This window comes from Rhinoderma darwinii, chromosome 1 (genome assembly GCF_050947455.1).
Source record: "Rhinoderma darwinii isolate aRhiDar2 chromosome 1, aRhiDar2.hap1, whole genome shotgun sequence".
NCBI classification, from domain to species: domain Eukaryota; kingdom Metazoa; phylum Chordata; class Amphibia; order Anura; family Rhinodermatidae; genus Rhinoderma; species Rhinoderma darwinii.
In genome coordinates this window covers 622,173,903-622,188,249 of record NC_134687.1, presented here as the reverse complement: position 1 = coordinate 622,188,249, position 14,347 = coordinate 622,173,903, and the positions used below count along the sequence as shown (strand labels likewise).

General features: G+C 41.9%; 1 protein-coding gene across 1 annotated transcript in view; it reads right to left on the bottom strand.

The window, feature by feature from the left end:
- Window positions 1-14,347, bottom strand: part of LOC142691891 (pikachurin-like) — a 121,949-nt gene that overhangs the window by 94,016 nt on the left and 13,586 nt on the right. The gene's annotated exons all lie outside the window — the stretch shown is intronic.

Genomic DNA, 14,347 nt, shown 5'->3' with positions numbered 1-14,347 from the left:
TCTTTCGAAAAGAGCCCAAATTACAGTATTTTTATTTCTGTTTTTGCCTTCGGAGATACAGAACCAGCCAAGAACAACTATCTTGTGTTGCTCTATATATTGTTTCTTTTTTTTTTTTTTGTACAAAATAATAAGTCTCTGGTGTTTTGGTTTGACTTCAAGCAAGTTCTGAAAAAAACACTTAGGACTGTAGTAGTTTTACAGATTTCTGATGGTTGTCGCTGGGGCAATTGCCTTAGGAACCAAGTATTGTAGGAGTTGTCCATTTCTCAAAGGGTTTCTCCGCTTTTCAAGGATCCCATGACAATAAGCTCATCACAAAGCGTCCTCCTGCTGGGGCCTCCAGCAATCAGATGTGATATGTGGGGAAACCTGGCAGTAAATGTTACATTTCTCTGCAGCGCCACCACAGGAGAAATAAAGCAATACACAGTGTCCATTCATATCAATTTGTTGTCTGTGTAATATAGGACAGGTCCTCCAGAGAGAAAGACGCTCTTTATAGCCGCTCTCCCCTATGGACAGTAGGTGAGGATCCTGAACAGAGGAACCCCCTCTATTAACTCAGAATTCCCTAATAGTGGGAATGGGTTTTCTAAAGGGGGCAATCCCTTTAATATAGTCCCCCCAGCAATTCGTTGATTAAGAGAGTCCTAATGTGGAAACCCCCAAGTTAAGTTGATATTGCCGGGGTAAGCTACCAGAACCTGCAATTTTATGTAGTATTGTATGGCCAAGTCCAACCTTTGGTGTTTGTACATCCTGTGCTGAAGGGGGCGCCACAGAAAGCCTGGCATCCAAAGCTTCTGAACACTTTAGATCTTAATTGTATAGCATTAATATTTAGATATTGTATACAGTGGCAGATTATCATATGGGCGGTTCGGGGGCCCCATGGCCACCAGAACCGCACATCATTTAAAAAAAAAAAAACACATTGCAGCGCTAGCGCCGCTAATGGGGAGAGGGAATAGGGCCGCACCGTCCGCCCTGCTGCCTCTCTCAGGGGGCTATATGTGGGGCACTATCTACAGGGGGCTCTATGGAGGTACTATCTACAGGGGGCACTGTGTGTGTGTGTGGGACACAGTGTATGGTGCTAATATAATCAGGGACACAGTGTATAGCGTTATTATAATGAGAGGTGCAGTGTATGGTACTATTATATATAGGGACGTATTGTGGGGCACCATGTTAACTTTATTCTTGTTTATAGATGCAGAAATGTTTGAAAAGTGAGAAGCCCAAGACATTGAGCGGAAAACTGCAGAAATGGGTCGTGGTCGGGAGAAGTCATAGAGGTCTGGACCGGATGGAGAAGAAAAGAGAAAAAGAAGAACTAGAATCTGAGACGTCACCGGTGAGTCACTTAATGTAAATGTTTATTCTGCCTCTAATCAGTACTGTAGTTACTGTATGATCTGCAGCGAGATGATGGGTGGTATGATATTTTTCGGGGAAACAGCAACTCCCAGCATATCCTTACCATTGTTCGGACCATGATGGGAGCTGTAGTTTTATCCATACAAACCTATAGAGCAGGGGTTGCACTAAGAGCTGTATTTGTGCTGGTGCTGTGTATATGTACTGAACTTTGTTCTGGTGCTGTATTTATGTACTGAGCTTAGTTCTGGGGCTGTATTTATGTACTGAGCTTGGTTCTGGGGCTGTATTTATGTACTGAGCTTTGTTCTGGTATTGTATATATGTAGTCAGCTTTGTTTTAGTGCTGTATTTATGTACTAAGGTTGGTTCTGGTGTTGTATTTATGTGCTGAGCTTAGTTCTGGTACACTGTTTCCGTAAGTCCCGTAGAACTGAATGGTAGTTACGGAAACAGCGTAGCTCGCATTCTACGTTGCTTCCGTAAATACCATTCACTACTATGAGTTACGGAAAGTGGCCGAGAGGCAGCGATAGCAGAAAGAGGTAGAACAGGGTTTAGGGGGCCCGGTTTTAGAGATAGATGCGAGTCCCACCTCTGGGAACTGCACCTATCTGACAGGATCCACAGGATATGTCAGACATTTTCCTCACGAGAAAACCCCTTTAAAGTGTAACTAAACTTCTAAAAAACTTCTGACATGTCATAGTGAAATGTCAGAAGTTTTGATCGGTGGGGGTCCGAGCACTGAGAACCCCATGGATCGCTAAAACAAAGTGGCAGAAACGCTCAGGTGACCGCTGTGCCGTTTAGTTTCTGATCTGCTTTTCTCGGAAAGCTAAGCAAGCGGTATACGGACGTAGACCACTCTGAGGAATGCCGATCAGAAGCGAAGCGGCGAGGCATTCAATCGTGTGCTTCTGCCGCTTCACTTTAGCGATCGGTGGGGGTCTCAGTGCTCAAACCCCCCACTGATTAAAAGTTCTGACATATCACTATGACATGTTAAAAGTTTAGTTACACTTTAAAGAGAGGTGTAATAATTTTTTTTTTTTATTATTATTATTATTATTTATTTATTTTTCTTTATTTTTTTTCTTTAACCCCCTTCAGGACACAGCCTGTTTTGGCCTCGTGGACACAGATGATTTTTTTTAAATCTGACATGTGTCACTTTATGTGGTAATAACTCTGGAATGCTTTTACCTATCCAAGCGATTCTGAGATTGTTTTCTCGTGACATATTGTACTTTATGATAGTGGAAAAATTTGGCCAATAAATGCAATATTTATTAGTGAAAAACTTTTGCATTTTTCTAAATTTAAATGTATTTGCTTGTAAAACAGATAGTAATACTACACAAAATAGTTACTAGTTACATTTCCCATATGTCTACTAAATGTTTACATCATTTTTTTCACGTCCTTTTATTTTTCTAGGACGTTACAAGGCTTAGAACTTTAGCAGCAATTTCTCATATTTTCAAGAAAGTTTCAAAAGGCCATTTTTCCAGGGACCAGTTCAGTTCTGAAGTGGCTTTGAGGGCCTTCTATATTAGAAAGTCCCCATAAATCACCCCTCAAAGTATTCAAAACCACATTCAGAAATTATTTTAACCCTTTAGGCGTTTCACAGGAATTAAGGCAAAGTAGAGGTGAAATGTACAAATTTTATTTTTTTGGCCGAAATTCATTTGTAATAAAAAAAACATCTGTAACACAGAAGGTTTTACCAGAGAAAAGCAACTCAATATTTATTGCCCAGATTCTGCAGTTTTTAGAAATATCCAACATGTGGCCCTAGTGTCCTAATGGACTGAAGCACCGGCCTCAGAAGCAAAGGAGCACCTAGTGGATTTTGGGGCCTCCTTTTTTTAGGAATATATTTTAGGCACCATGTCAGGTTTGAAGAGGTAACTAAACAGTCGAAACCCCCCAAAAGTGACCCCATTTTGGAAACTACACCTCTCAAGGCATTTTTCCAGGGGTATAGTTAGCATTTTGACCCCACAGTTTCTTTGCAGAATTTAGTGGAATTAGTCTGTGAAGATGAAAATCACCTTTTTTTCTGTGGAAACATAGAATTTTTTCATTTTTACAAGGAATAAAGGAGAAAAAGCACCCCAACTTTTGGAAAGCAATTGTTCCCGATTATGGCAATACCCCATATGTGGTAATAAACTGCTGTTTGGGCCCACTGCAGGGCTCAGAAGGGAAGAAGCACATATTGGATTTTGGAGCACAGATTTTGCTGGATTGGTTTTCAGTGCCATGTCGTGTTTGCAACGCCCCGGAGGGACCAAAACAGTGAAAACCCCCAAAAGTGACCCTATTTTGGAAACTACACCCCTCAAGGAATTTTTCTAGGGGTATAGTTAGCATTTTGACCCCACAGTTTTTTTTTGCAGAATTTAGTGTAATTAGTCTGTGAAAATGAAAATCACCTTTTTTTCTGTGGAAACATAGAATTTTTTCATTTTTACAAGGAATAAAGGAGAAAAAGCACCCCAACATTTGGAAAGCAATTGTTCCCGATTATGTCAATACCCCATATGTGGTAATTAACTGCTGATTGGGCCCACTGCAGGGCTCAGAAGGGAAGAAGCACCTATTGGATTTTGGAGCACAGATTTTGGATTGGTTTTCAGTGCCATGTCGGGTTTGCAACGCCCCGGAGGGACCAAAACAGTGGAAAGCCCCCCAAAAGTGACCCTATTTTGGAAACTACACCCCTCAAGCAATTTTTCTAGGGGTATAGTGAGCATTTTGACCCCACAGGTTTTTTGTAGAACTTAGTGGAATTAAACCGTGAAAATGAATATCAACATTTTTGGCCATTGAAGTTTTTAATTTTCAAAAGGGATAAAAGAGGAAAAGCACCCCAGCATTTGTAAAGCAATTTCACCCGATTACGCCATATGTGGTCAGAAATGTTTTTTTTATTAGAAATTAATTAACCCTTTCAGGACTGATCCTTTTTTGCTTTTTCATTTTCGTTTTTCACTCCCCGCCTTCCAAGAGCCATCATTTTTTTTTTCTTTCATCAATAGAGCGGTGTGAGGGCTTATTTTTTTGCGGGAAGAGTTGTAGTTTCTATTAACACCGTTTAAAGTACCATAAAATGTGCTGGGAAAATGAAAACAAATAATTTGCGGGGTGAAATTTGAAAAAACTGTGATTCCTCCATTGTTTTTGGGGTTTTGTTTTTAAGTCTTTCACCGTGCGGTAAAAACAACAACTTTAGTTTTATTCTGCGTCTCAATACAATTACGGTGATACCAAATTTATATAGCTTTTTTTATATTTTACTACTTTTACAAAGTTAAGGCGGGATTCACACGACCAGGTCGCGTCCGAGCCCGAGTGCCGGCCGGTAAAATCGGGCATTCTGCCCGGCCGGTTTGCATAAAGTTATGCATCCGTGCCGGGCCGGGCAGATCCGGACAGTGACATCATCGGCAACTCCTGAAGGGGAATCCCCATGTGTTCGGGGATTCCGCTTCAGGAGTTTCCCCTGATGTCACTGCCCAGATATGGACAGAGACATCAAGCGCTCTGTCCAGGAGCGGAATCCCCGAACACACGGGGATTCCGCTCCTTCAAGGAGCTAAGTGCGGCTAGCACATAGCAGAGCGGGGAGATACCTCCCCGCTCTGTTATAGTGGCGTCGCTACAGTAGTAGCAGCCGCAGCAGCTGCTGCAGCTGCTAGCGGCGCCATCAAAGGTGTCGCCGGGCCAGGGCGCTTTTAACAAGCAGGAGAAGGGAGCCAGCGCAGCGCTCCCTTCCACCTGCTGTACACCCCGACCCTGCCACACCGTGTACAGCGATGCCATTCGTCAGAATGGCATCAACTCCTCCTCCTCACATGCACTCTGTGCTGTGAGGAGGAGAAGATAGAGCGCAAGAGCCGGAAAACCCGGCCGTCACTCGGGACACATCCCGGTGATGGCCGGGTATTACCCGGCCCCATAGACTTCTATGGGAGCCGGGCGGCCGGGTACCCGGGTGAAAATAGAGCATGTCCTATTTTTTGACGGGCGGTTTTCCCGGCCGTCAAAAAATCGGCCGTGTGAATAGCCCCATTAGGAGTCTATTATTCCTAATTCAGCCGGGTGCCGGCCGATTTCTGAACGGCCGGCACCCGGCCGGGAAACCCTGCCGTGTGAATGAGGCCTAAGACTATTCGTTAAAAAAAAAATTGTTTTGTATCATCACATTCTGACATCCAGAACTTTTTTATTTTTTGGTAGTTTGAGCGTTATGAGGGCTTATTTTTGGCAGGACGAGCTGTAGCTTTTATAGGTACCATTTTATGGTACATACATCTTCCTGATCACTTTTTATTACATCTTTTTTAGAGCTAAGGTGACCAAAAAACTGCGATTTTGGCGTTTTAAATTCTTTATTTCTTACAGGGTTCACCGTGCGCAATAAATTAAACTTTAATTTATTCTGCGGGTCGGTACGATTACAGCGATACCATATGTATATAGTTATTTTTTAGACAAAAAAGCTGTGGGAAGTCTTGTTTTTTGTGGGACGGGTTGTAGTTTTTATTGGTACTATTTTGGGGTAAATGCGACTTTTTGATCACTTTTTATTCTATATCATGGGAGGGGTGGTGACCAAAAATAGTGATGCTGATATAGTTTTCCATTTATTTTGTTTGCGGCATTCACCGTGCGGAAAAAATAACATTATAGTTTCATAGTCTGGGTCGTTACCAAATATGTGTTCTTTTTTTTACGTTTTCATTTTTTTCCTATAATAAATTACTTATTATAGGAAAACAAAAACTTTTATTTTTACACTTTTATAAAACATTTTTATTAAAGTTTTTTTTTAACTTTTTACACTTTCTTTTTATTACCTGCAGCTCTGATCGCTACTAGAATACATTACACTACCTAGTAGTGTAATGTATTCCAACTGTCAGTGTGACGTCACAGTCACTCTGACAGTAAGTCAGAGGCTGGTCCTCATAGGCTTCCATACATGGCAGACCTGGAGGCCGTTGCCTGGCCTCCGGATGCCATCACAAGCATCAGCAGCCCCCACAATTGCATAGGGGCTGCTGATGTGCTACAAACCTCCTAAATGCGGAGATCGCAATCAAGCGCCGCATTTAACGGTTTAATTGCCGAAATCAGCGGCGATGAGACGCTGATCGACAACACTGGAGTGTCAGCTGTCGGGGACAGCTGAACTCCCAGTTCGCGGTGCACACCTTGTCGCCGACAGTGTGCATCGGGAACGACACAGTGACTTCCTGTCACTCTGACAGGAAGCCTATCAGGACCAGCCGGAGGTTGGTCCTGATGGGCTTCCGTCCATGACAGACACGGAGGCCATTGTTTGGCTTCCGTTTGCAAACCCCGCAATTTCAGACCGGGGTCTGCCGATATGCTAGAATCCCCTAAAATGCGGCAATTGCAACCGATCACCGCATTTAAGGGGTTAATTTGCCGAAATCAGCGGCAAAGTACCACTGGCCGGCAAGGGTGGAGTGTCAGCTGTCGGCGACAGCTGACCTCCCGGTTCCCGGTGCACACTGTCGCCAACAGTGTGCACTGGAAACAACTCAGTAACTGTACGTCCTCGTGCGGGAAGTAACCTCCCGCGATGACGTATAGTTACTTACTCGTGCAGATAGGGGTTAATAAAACAGTGTATCAGTGTGTTTGGTGCAACTTTATAAATACTTTTATTAAAAATGATTTTTACTTTTCGAGATACAGCTGCTTTATATCCTGAATACAGAGCAGCTGTATCTAGTGCTAAAACCTGTATTCGTCAGGTCAGTGGCACTGACGGGTACAGTGTCAGCGGGTTGGGGGGGGTTGAATTGCGTGTGAGGGGGAAGGAGGGGGCCCAAGTTGTGTCAACAGCCCAGGGCCCAAGGTACACTTAATCCGCCACTGATTGTATAGCACTGTTATTAGATTACTTTACGTATACAACTTATTTGGTGAGTGTAAAGATGTAGCCATCTTTATCTTGACTGTGATAACTTGCTGCAGTGTGATATCACACAAGAAAAGCCATTTAAAAAGTCAAGTTAAAGTTTGTTGCCACTGTGTATTTAATGAGTTAAAAGTCCAGATAAAAATGGCTACATGTGTATGATGGTACTATTTGGGCACTGTATGGCGGTATATGAAAGAGTGTTATATGACCATCCTATGGCACTATTTTTTGGAACCATACTGTATGATGCTGATAATTGAGCACTATAAGGTTATTTATATGCTCTCCACTTTGGCTAAAAGAGGGGAGTCCCAAGTGGGTGATCCCCTCTATGATATCCATATCTCCTAATAGAAAATATGGCCTCTACATATCGGGCACTACAGGGAAAATGTATTATTACATGGCAGCAAATTTGGCCCAAGTCTAGGGCTTGTTAGTGGTCCTCCACTCCGGCACATAGTGGGGGTTCCAAACGTGGGCCCCCCTTCCTGACATCCAAATGCTCTATCAAGGCATATGGACACTTCTTGTCAGACAACCCTTTTAATGACTTGAAAGACCTCACTGTTTTCGAATCTACTGCTGCCTACAATTTGAGATGATCAGTGAGTGGAGGTGGAGTTGCCACTTTGGCCATTTTGAGATAATACAGAGGGGACCCTAAATCGGCGGATCCACGGCACAGCGGCACAACTGGCGGGCACCAGGTAATATTACTCCATGTACACCATCATATTTATAATTTTAGTTTTGCTATACAATGCACTGTCTCTCCTTCTCCTACACAGACTTATTCTAGATTTCGTCTTCACGGGCAACAGGAATTATAGGAATATTACACAAAAAATCATGCAAGCAGCATTCAAGACTGGGCGAAGGGGAGCAGGAACAAGAAAAAGCTATCTGCTAACTGTAAACAGGGACAGAGGCTGGGGAGATTTTACATAGCAATGTCCAGCCTTTGTGACCAAAATTTCCCAGTCATAACACATTCATGATACTCAAAGGAATACCTGCATAACCACAATTTTGCCTGGGGGTTTGCTACAATTCTTTCTAGTCTAGACAATCCTATGGGAGCTTAAAGGGGTTATTTCAATGGGAGCTTAAAGGGGTTATTTCAACATAACGACCCCTTTTTATACTGAAACTGACCCAATGATGAACTGATCGCCATGGGTTTGGCTTAAAAGAGAAACCCTGGTGATCAGTTGTTATCGCTGGATGAAGTTCCACCTGGTCTTACATTTAAACAGTGGCCTCTGCAGGAAGAATGTAGCATTACATGTTAGCCATTCAACAGAAATCTTGAAAACTGTTAAAATTTTTAGACATTGTTAGAAACTTACAGATATCTTGGTATCTGTATATGGAGCAGTAATGGCCCTTCTTGCTTCAGCACCGTGGTAAAATATACAAATGCACAATCTATGTCAATTACGGATGCCAGGGATTCATAAAACACAAAAAGCACTCAGGAAAAAAATGCACTTTCTTCGAAGAGACAGCAGAATATCAGTACTATTTTTGTAACTTGCATTGAGACAGCTGCAAAGTGGCCGCATAATGTGAGTCTGTGTACTCTGAGGCTCTGAATGAACTCCATGCTGAGAATCTATTGACTTTTCAATTGACCGTCAAAGTTCACGACTGTCCAAGTGGAGCATCTAATAATGAAGATACGCCAGTGCCTTAAGGTCAGAATTAGAGGAGGGGGAGCGTCTAAAAGAAACTTATTGTAATAGAAATGGGGTAAACCAGAGGCTTAACTTGAAGCTCTAGGACCCCAATGCATATGTAACTCTTCAAAGGGAACAGGGGTTGTCATACACCCTTTTAGGGAATTCTGGGTTAATAGAGGTCGGGGTCCTATGTTCAGGATCCTCATGTCTTGGTCAGAGGGGAGAGTGGTAACAAAGAAGAGTGTCTCCCTCTCTGGAGGACCTGTCCTGTCCTGTATTACACAGACAACACATTGATATAAATGGGCACTGTGTAATGCTTAATTTCCCCTGTGGTGGCGCTGCAGGGAAATTGAACACTTACTGATAGGTATCCCCACAGATTACAGCTGATTGCTGAGAGTTGACAGCAGGGGGCCACTATGTGATTAGCTTATTGTCAAGGGACCCTTCTAACAAGTAGAGATTGTCCAAAGCGGAGATCCCCTTTAACATCATTCATATATTCAATTACTGATATCTTCATTTTACCCAATAAAATAGATATAGGGGAGGGGTACTCGCTGCATAGTGGAGTGATACTGGTAATCTGCTCATATGATGTGCTAGTATTTGTAAATTTCCCACAATGCATGTAACCAGGTACATTTGAGCAAAACTGGTCATTCATTAGTGATCAAGGGCGTACATACAGGTGAGGGGGCCCTATAGCAAAGATTATAATGGGGTTCTGTAAGGTATAACTTGACACCATCATACCTCTAACCGCCTGAGACAGGAGGACTTGGTGCTTCTCCTTCCCAGAATCCTTAGATTGATTTCCCACAACCTTGTTTGCTAACTTTGTAGAACCTGCTGAATGGTGAAAGGGTTCTCGTCAATCATTAAAAGAAGGGATAAGGCCAACCTAAACTAGACCCCCTTTCTCCAGTGGCCCCATAACAGCCACACGAGCTGCCTCTATGATGCACACACCCTTAGTCACTAGTCATTCATAGTTGACAGGGCCAGCTTTATGGGTGTTAAACTCATAGCATAGAACAGGGCACAGCAGATGCCCCTGTGATGGGGACATCATAGATGGCCTAGCACCAGAGGCTTGCGACTACCATTATTCTTAATGTTGATTGTATAGCTGTAGTATTATTTAGACATTGTATAGCACTGGTAATAGATTACTTTATATATGGAGCGGTTATGTGGCCACTGTATGCTGGTATTATTTGAGCACTGTATGTCGGTATTATTTGAGCACTGTAGGGCGGTATATTTGAGCACTGTATGGCGGTATTATTTGAGCACTGTAGGGCGGTATTATTTGAGCACCTTATGGTGGTATTATTTGTGCACTGTATGGTGGTATTATTTGAGCACTGTATGGCAGTAATATTTGAGCACTGTATGGCGGTATTATTGAGCACGGTATGGCAGTAATATTTGAACACTGTATGTCAGTATTATTTGAGCACTGTAAGGCCTCATGCACACGACCGTAAAAACACCCGTTATTGCGGGTCGTAATTACGACCCGCAATAACGGGCGCATAGACTTCTGTTAGCCACGGGTACCTTCCTGTTTTCTCACGGGAAGGTGCCCGTGCCGTTAAAAAAATAGAACATGTTCTATTTTTTCATTTTACGGGCCGTGCTCCTATACTTTATAATGGGAGCACGGCTCGCAAAAGCGGCCGGCTGCCCGTGGCCGGCCGTGCCCGGCCGTGCTCGTAATTACGAGTCGCAATTACGAGCACGGTCGTGTGCATGAGGCCTAAGGCAGTATTATTTGAGCACTGTAAGGTGGTGTTTGAGCACTGTGTGGCGGTATTATTTGAGCACTGTATGGTAGCATTATTTTAGCATTGTATGGCGGTATAATTTGAGCATTGTATGTTGGTATTATTTGGGCACTGTATGTTGGTATTATTTTAGCAATGTATTGCAGTAATATTTGAACACTATATGTATTTGAGCACTGTGTGCCGGTATTATTTGAGCACTGTATGGTGGTATTATTTCAGCACTGTATGGCGGTATTATTTGAGCACTGTATGGCAGTATTATTTGGGCAATGTATGTTGGTATTATTTGAGCACTGTATGGTAGTATTATTTGAGCAATGTATGGTGCTATTATTTGAGCACACTATGGCAGTAATATTTGAGCACGGTATGGCGGCATTATTTGAGCACTATATGACAGTAATATTTGAGCACTGTATGGCTGTATTATTTGAGCACTGTACAGCGGTATTATTTGAGCACTGTAAGGTGGTGTTATTTGAGCACTATAATGTGGTGTTATTTGAGCACTGTATGGCAGTATTTACTTTGTCAGTGTGGCACTTCTATTTAGGCACTGTACAGTATCTATCATTCTTTCAGTGTATGATCGTGATGGCTGCACTGTATAACATTGTGGGTAACTGTATTGAAGTGTTATTTGACCGACATAAAGCTGTGTTATTTTCATACTGTATGGCACTTATCATTAGTTACTATATAGTATGTTTATTTGTACACTGTATGACAGTACATTATGTGAATAGGGCGCCAACAGAAGGTACCGCACAGGGAATCATCCAACGTAAGGCCAGCCCCGAGAGTCGATCTGTTGAGATGCCATTCATTACAACAATATTACACAGACAGATCTTCCCATACGACTGGAGAAATAATGTGAATATTGATAGGGGATGTCAATAATGGTGCATGGATCCTGATGGCGATCTCCAACTGTATGGCCAGCTTAATAGTTAATTGCAAAATTTATCTGACGTGACACTATTGTTCTTCACTTGCATTCCACTATTAGATAGAAAATGTTACTGAGTTATGACAGTTGTGCAATAGTTGGGAAAATGTTCCCTTCAATTGTATTGGTGTGTGAATAGAAGAGAGGTGACCCCACATTAAAAATCAAAATGAGCTTTCTTTTATGGTACCAGATTTTGCCATCCAGGACAGAGGGGCCTGGTGTTTATTTGCCCACCGTGCTTTTTCCATGACCCTTGGTCCAATTCTTCACTCATTCACTTAATACATTCCCCATGTGTTAACAATGCAGTTCCTCCACTAGATACATTGCTACCTTTTATACCTCCGTACATACAGAGTCCAATGGAACATGCCACCATTGTTTTTCAGACATACCTCTGTATGCCTACAAATAAACTCGGAGGCAGTAGAGGTCTCATACATGTATATGGGACACCTGTTACGACTCGGTAAAAAATCGTAGCTGTAATATGGCCTTGTTGATGAGACCTAAGTTAGAAATTCCACCTCTGTTTTTTTTTGTCACATTTTGTACAATCATTTTTTCTGGTATTTTTGAAGCCTATAGAGGAAAACGCTAGAAAAATATCCATACCTAAATCAAGTTGCATTTTGATAAAAACACCACTAACCCCAAAAATGCTAAAAAAAAAAAAAAGCCAAAAACAAAATCGCTGTGTATGTAGATGTTACAATATCCCCGACCACCCAACGTAGATTAATGGGATGCAGCACTGGTCCTTGTGCCTGCAGCCCGTTAATCTACGTGTGCTCCTAACGGAGCGCACAGGCACTCCCCGCAGCCCGGCATCTCCCAGTACAGGCAGCTACTAGCAAACCTTCGTACTGGGGGAAAACATCGAGTCGGATCACAGCCGTGATCCACGCCAATTAACCCCTTAAATGCACGTCATCGACGCGACGTGATTGCAGGAGCCGATTGTTGCTTTGGCAACCGGAAGCCTAACAAAGGCTTCCGGTCTGCCATCTATGGAAGTGTGAAACTGATATGTATTGCAGGGTATTATACCTAAGTAGTGCAGGGTATTATTACAACGATCCAACAATTGGATCTTCGTGTCCCTAGTGGGGCTAAAAAAAGAAAAAGTTACAAATAGTTACAAAAAAATTTACAAAAGTAAAATTTCAAAATATTAAAATTTAAAAAAATCGCCCTTTTTCCCTTATAAAGTCCTTTATTATTAGAAAAAATAAAAATAAACTATGCATAATTGGTATCGCCGCGTCCGTAACGGCCTGAACTATAAAAATATAATGTAATTTATTCGCCATAAAAACAATAAAAAAACAATACCGGAATCGCTATTTTTAGTCACTTCAGTTCCCAAAAAATTGCATAAATAGGGAAAAATGGTACCAATAAAAACTACAGTTTGTTTCGCAAAAAACAACACCCTCACACGGCTTTCTTGATGGAAAAATAAAAAAGTGGTGACTCTTAGAATATGGTGACACAAAAACGAAATAATTTTTTTAAAACCGTGATTTTATCGTGCAAACACCGTAAAACATAAAAAACCTATATACATATGGTATCGCCGTAATCGCATCGACCCGCAGAATAAATTAAATATGTCATTTACAATGCACGGTGAATGGCGTAAAAAAAACCAAAAAAAAACTATAGAAGTTTTGACGGCCTAATTACACTAAATTCAGCCGAAAACCTATGGGATCAAAATGACCACTATACCCCTAGACAAAATCTTTTTAGGGCTGTAGTTTCCCAAATGGGGTCACTTCTAGGGAGTATCCACTGTTTTGGTCCCTCAGGGGCTTTGCAAATGCGACATGACACCGAAAAACCAATCCAAAAACGTAAGCTCCAAAAGCCAAATAGCGCTCCTTCCCTTCTGCGCCCTGCCGTGTGTCCAAACAGCCGTTTATTACCACATATGGGGTATTGCCGTAATCAGGAAAAATGGCTTTACAAATCTTGGGGTGTTTTTTCTTCTTTATTCCTTGTAAAAATGGATAATTTCTAAGTTTTATTGGAAAAAAATTTAGATTTTCATTTTTACGGACTAATTCCACTAAATTCAGAAAAAAACCTGTGGGGTTAAAATCCTCACTATACCCCTTGATAAATTACTTGGGGGTGTAGTTTGCCAAATGGTATCTTTTTGGGGGTGTTTCCACTGTTTTGGCCCCACAAGACCTCTTCAAACCAGACATGGTACCTAAAATATATTCTAATAAAAAGGAGGCCCCAAAATCCTCTAGGTGGTCCTTTGCTTCTGAGGCCTGTGCTTCAGTCCATTACCACACTAGGGCCACATGTGGGATATTTCTAAAAACTTCAGAACCTGGGCAACAAATATTGAGTTGCGTTTCTCTGATAAAACCTTTTGTGTTACAGAAAAAAATGGATTAAATTGGATTTTCCGACCCAAAAAATTAATTTGTAAATTTAATTTCTACTCTGCTTCTAAATGCTGTTTTGAAAACTTTGAGGGGTGCAGTTTTTAAAATTGGGTGACTTATGGGGGTTTCTAATATATAAGGCCCTCAAAGCC